Genomic DNA, 6,069 nt, shown 5'->3' with positions numbered 1-6,069 from the left:
AGAAGAGTTGAATCAAATCTAAATGGAGATACTTTCTGTGCCTCTAACCTTGTTGTAATTATCATGAAAGAGGTGTTCAGGACACCATTGTCCATTTATTTCAACTACAAGTGTGTATTACAAATAAAAAGTTGTACTAAATGGTCTTTAAGGGAAAGAGGGTCAGTCCACTGAAAAACGTGATGCAGGTTCATCATAGCAATAGTTACAAGTACAGAATATCAACTGATGTGATTGAAAGGAAGAAATGTTCACAGATATCAGAAAGAGAAGAGCAAAACCTTCCTAAGATGGCTAGGATTCTACATTCACATGTTTGAAGAATCACCTCAGGCCTGAAAGAATTTCAGTAGGCAAAATTAAGCTGTACATAATTTAAAATAGACTGTCATGTCTTCTGAGTCCTCATGGTAACCACCAAGCAAAACTGTTAATTGATACCCAAAAGATAAAGAGAGAAGAATCAAGGTTTACTATTCTTGAAAATCATCAGATCACAAAGGTAAAGAGAAAATGGAGAAGAAAGGGAGCAAGAATTCTAAAGTAGCCAGAAAACCATGAGAAGAATGACAACAGTAACTCCATGCCTGGATCAATACTTCCTTTAAATATAAAGGGAATGGGGCGCCTGGGTGGTGCAGTCGGTTAAGCGTCTGACTTCAGCCAGGTCACGATCTCGCGGTCCGTGAGTTCGAGCCCCGCGTCAGGCTCTGGGCTGATGGCTCAGAGCCTGGAGCCTGTTTCCAATTCTGTGTCTCCCTCTCTCTCTGCCCCTCGCCCATTCATGATCTGTCTCTCTCTGTCCCAAAAATAAATAAACGTTGAAAAAAAAATAAATATAAAGGGACTAAATTCCCCAATCAAAAGATAGAGATTGGCTGAATGGAAAGAAATCCAAGACCCAATGCTATGCTGCCTTCATGGGATTCCCATCTGCTTTCAGAACACACTCAGCCTGAAAGTGCAAATATTCAAAACGATATTGCATGCCATTGGAAACCCAAAGAAATGGGGTAGCTATGCTTGAGACAAAATAGACTTGAATGCAAGGACTATAATAAGACACGGCAAAGGTCAGTATTAAACAAACGGGTCAGTTTGTGCAGAGTTTTTAGTTAATGTGCTGTTTGGCAGAATGGCAACAAAGTTTGGCCCCATTTTGGTTTTGGAAGACAATAATAGTATGGTTCTTTAACACACTTACTGACACATTGAAAAGAAACACCTTTTTCCGTAAGTGTGGGTGGTGTTTGTGCAGATGCCTGAATTGTAGTTTGTGTTATGTTTCTGAACATCCGTATCTTATGACTCCTCGAAATGGCTACTTGATATTCAAAAACTGATTGCTACCTTTAGAGGGCTGGGGGAAAAAAAAAGAACGCTAAATGACAATGTGAGAAGGACTATTGCTTCCAGATTTTGAAGTGTGTGGGAAAATACTGTTGCAATGACAATCTTGGTAATTTACTGCAAAAGCAGCCAATAGTTCATCAAAACCAACTTGTACAGGCTAATATATCTTTCCCAGATTATTCACTTTTCAAACATCATGCTATTATATCTTGCAGTTTTTTTCACTCACATGTTATATGATTTTCATTGTTATCTGCTCTTTTAAACCCATCAAGCAAGTTATTTTTTATTTCAACCATAATACCTCTCAGTAAGATTTCTGATATTTCTGGGCAGTTCTGTGTATACATTTGCAATGATGGGGTTTTTATGGGTCACCGTGTCAAAATAGCAGATTTACTTCAAGTTGAGTTCTTTCTGAAATGTACATCTTCCCATAAGCTAATCTTACATTCCACTTGGGTCCCAATTTTACATTACATTACATGTGACTAAGGTTTTTATACATCATATGTCTATTTACTACATAGAAGACATTCACTCCTTTAATGTAGGAGAAAGGTAGCTATCCCATGTACTTAGGATTTCTTTGTGTTGCATTACAGCTGTAGGTTTGTAAATGTGTGTAGCATTTGTATTGAGAAACCATTTAGTGGTGTCTTGCTTTTTGTTCCATGAGTTACATAATAGTCTTATTGTGCATTGAATTGTTGTGTTGATCTGGTCACATTTGGATACATAGACATCACTTATTTTTAAATCAATTTTCTTTTATAGATATATAGTCAACTTTTATAGTTTTTTGAAATAAATATAAGCTGCTTTTGCTAAGAACAAAACTCCAAAAATAAAGGAATGAATTCCACCAAAGGATAGAACTTGTATAAATATTTATTCCCCGCCCCCCCGCATAAAAGCACCTGTATATGTATACAGCAGGACTTCAGCACTGCACTTTCAATAATGGATTGAGTATTCAGACACAACATCAATATGGAAACATCGGACTTCAAGGACATTCAGCAGACAGACTTACAACATTGCATCCAACAGCAACAGAAAACACATTCTTCCCACACGGACACAGAACATTCTCCAGTATAGATTATATGTTGGCACACAAAGCAAGTCTTAATAAACTTATGAGTGAAATCCCATCAAGCAGCTTTTCAACCACAATGGCATGAAACTAGAGTCAAGTAAAATGACAAAACTAGAAAACTCACAACATGCCCCATTATTCATAATAACCAAGACATGAAAATAACTTGTGTCCATAGTCAGCTGCATAGATAATATGCTGCATATATACAATATAGGCTGGCTAAAATGAGCAATGCCACATTGGCCTCTTAGTCTAAGCACACTGAGGAATTACTGTCTCACAGTTCTGGAGGTTCTTGAAGTCTGAAGTGAGCAGGTGGCAGGGCCACACTGTACCTCAAGAAGTGAGACTTTGCTCTTTCTAACTCCTGGGGACTGCCAGCTGTCCCTGGCCTGGCTTGCCGATGTGTCTCACTCCACCACTGCCTTCCTCATCACACCTTGTTCTGTGTGTGTCTTCATTTTTCTTTTCTTATAAGGATACCAGTCATTGGAGTAAAATTGACCCATATCTAGCATGACCTCATTTTAACGTAAAGCCAAGAGCTTACTGCCCAATAAGGGTACTATTACAGGTACTGAGGGTTAGTACTCGGGCATATTTATTTGACGCACACTATGTAACCCACACTAAGGCTAAAAGACGCTAGGTTGTGAAATATGACTGAGGGGTTAAGGTGCACTACCAGTTTGAGGTTGGGAGTGGAGTGTAGGCAGGGACAGTAAGGCTGGGCTATATGGATGGAGAGAATGAGAGGGTAAAAGAAATCCTAGGAAGGAGGGGGATAATGGATGACAAATTAATTGGCTAAAGGCAGTGAAGTGGCAAGGTTAGGTTGAGAGCATACAAACGTTTTCTGCCTATGAAGGGTTAAAGAACATAGGAATGGAAAGGAGGTAGTTGCCTGTGAATGGAGTCCAGAGAGAATTCAGTGCTCAACCAGAGAAAGAGTGGAAAGAAAAGATGATGCCTAGGAAACATCATGGGCACAGGGAGTTAGCATGGGTGAATGGGGACCTTGAGAGCTGGGAGAACGGTGGGCATCAGGAGGCTAGAAGGATCATGAGAAAGGGTCAGGAAGTGTAGGGTTGGGGATAATAAGTGCAGGGTCATGAGGAAACTAAGGACTCCTGATAAATGTTGGCTGGCATACGAGAGCAGTGGACATAAAAGACACAAGAAGTGGGCTGACATTGGAATGGGGAGGGAGGAAAGAATGGAGAATGGAGTATTTAGGGGCAGTGGAAGGGGAAGAAATTCAGGATGAGGGCTCTGGGATCACGTGAAATGTGTTTTGTTGGTATAGAGGTCTAAATACACCTGATGGCATTGGGCTCGCTGCTGTCATGCAGAGCCAGCTTTGGATCCCCTGCCGCTCTCTCCTTTTGCCTGTCCCTTGCTCATGCTTTCTCAAAAGCAAATGAACATGTTATTTTGTTTTTTAAATGAGAAAGAAATATAGGTGCTGGGGTGCCTCAGTAGGTGGAGTGTCCAACATTGGCTCAGGTTTTGATCTAACGGTTCATGGGTTTGAACCCCACGTCAGGGCTGAGCCCACTTCAGATCCTCTGTCCCCCTCACTCTCTGCCCGTCCTCTGCTCAAACTTTCTCAAAATTAAATAAACATAGCCAAATAAAAAAATGCATCTGATGGACTGAGAAGAGCAATGAAGACTAGAAGTGTCATTTGCAGAGAAAGAGTCAGGGTTCATGGATATCTAGAGGCTCCAGGAGTGGAGAGATTGAGGTCACAATGTGGGACAGAAAGGAGGAGAGGGTGGAGCTGGGGGAGATGACAATTGCAGGGTCCATTGTATGTCATGAATTCATTCTACCCATTAATTCTCTGATTTCACAATTGTGAACGGTTTTGAATTTCAGCCCATGAGGCAAAAAACTTACTTCTATAAAACACCCAGTAATCCTTTCAACTGAATAGACAATGAAGGACCACAGTTGAAATCTTGAGTAAACAGTGAGACTCAACACTTTTTTCTCTTTGGACATACCATGCACAAGGTGTGCCCATGGAGATCATGTGGAAACCATGGTAACAAAATGGATTCTGCCAACAACCTGAATGGTCCTGGAAGTGACTGCACTTGTAGACATTCCCAAGTAGATCCAATGCCTCATGAACCTTGATTTTAACATTAGAGTGTCCTCCACAGAAAGCTCAGCCAAGTCCACTGAATTTCAGGCTTATTAACAACAGAATTATGTTTTTATAGCTCCCCAATGCATGCAATGGATTATGGTAGTTATAGAAATAAGTACATATGTACATGTCATTAATTGTAAAATGAAAATGATAAATTCATAAAATATTTAAATCAAGTAACAATCTCCATTAATTACCTACATCAATAATAGATCGATCTTCATAACAGTTTGTCAGGTTGAGGTGGATCCTGCCTACTATGTAAATTTCACAGTGTATGTAAATTGCATTTGTAATTGTTTAACACAAAGACACTAAAATATTTTGCACTTGGTTCAACATTTACATAAGTATTTTCACATCGAACTTAATCAAATGCTCTCCTTAACCATGCTACATGAAGGTGATATTTTCACACAGGTAGAAACGGCTCTACTGCAACACAGAAACACCTCATATCCCGAGGTAATTGTAAGGAAAACCTCCATGTGGAAACACTCTTTTTTATACAATTGCATGGTTGAATGTATCTGTCTTCTGTTATCACACACACGTTGCAATGTGGATCTTTGCTTTGTATACATGTGACTTAATTGGGTGGTTCTGGGACAGGGATTGTTGTACCATAAGAACCATTCTTACAATGGGTGGACACTTGCTAAATCACCCTGGTAAATGGATTAAAACAAACAAACAAACAAACAAGGTGCCCTAGTGGTTCAGTCAGATGAAAACTAATTGGAATTTGGAGCCCAGCTCATATTCCCAGGGTTGTGGGATCCAGTCATGAGTTGGGCCCCACTCTGAGCATGGTGCCTGGTAAGACTCTCTCTATCCTCTGCCGCTCTTACCCTGCTTGCACTCTCTCTCTCTGCCTCTCAAAAAAAAAAAAAAATGAAAAGAAAAGAAAAACAAACAAAAAAACACAATGACAGCAGGGGCGCCTGGGTGGCGCAGTCGGTTAAGCGTCCGACTTCAGCCAGGTCACGATCTCGCGGTCCGTGAGTTCGAGCCCCGCGTCGGGCTCTGGGCTGATGGCTCAGAGCCTGGAGCCTGTTTCCGATTCTGTGTCTCCCTCTCTCTCTGCCCCTCCCCCGTTCGTGCTCTGTCTCTCTCTGTCCCAAAAATAAATAAACGTTGAAAAAAAAATTAAAAAAAAAACACAATGACAGTAACAACAATAAAAAACATAAATCTGGTAGTATCCTACCAAATGTGTTTCCACTGTTAAATAAATAGTGAAGCCATAACCTGAGGAGGCTCTAATGCTTTGGTAGCCTCTCTATGGAAACCACAACTTAATTCTCAGTATTGCACTTGAATGGAAAAAAATATGAGCAAATAATTGCAGTCAGTTAAGACTCCCAAAAAGAAGGGAAATGCTTAAGATATAGCCAATCAAACACTGCCCTTGCTTTGTTTCCACATCGTCTCTGTAAAAACCTTACCA

Source organism: Prionailurus bengalensis, chromosome E2 (genome assembly GCF_016509475.1).
Source record: "Prionailurus bengalensis isolate Pbe53 chromosome E2, Fcat_Pben_1.1_paternal_pri, whole genome shotgun sequence".
Classification (NCBI taxonomy): domain Eukaryota; kingdom Metazoa; phylum Chordata; class Mammalia; order Carnivora; family Felidae; genus Prionailurus; species Prionailurus bengalensis.
The sequence above is the reverse complement of the archived record's forward strand: the minus strand, read 5'-3'. Positions refer to the sequence as shown.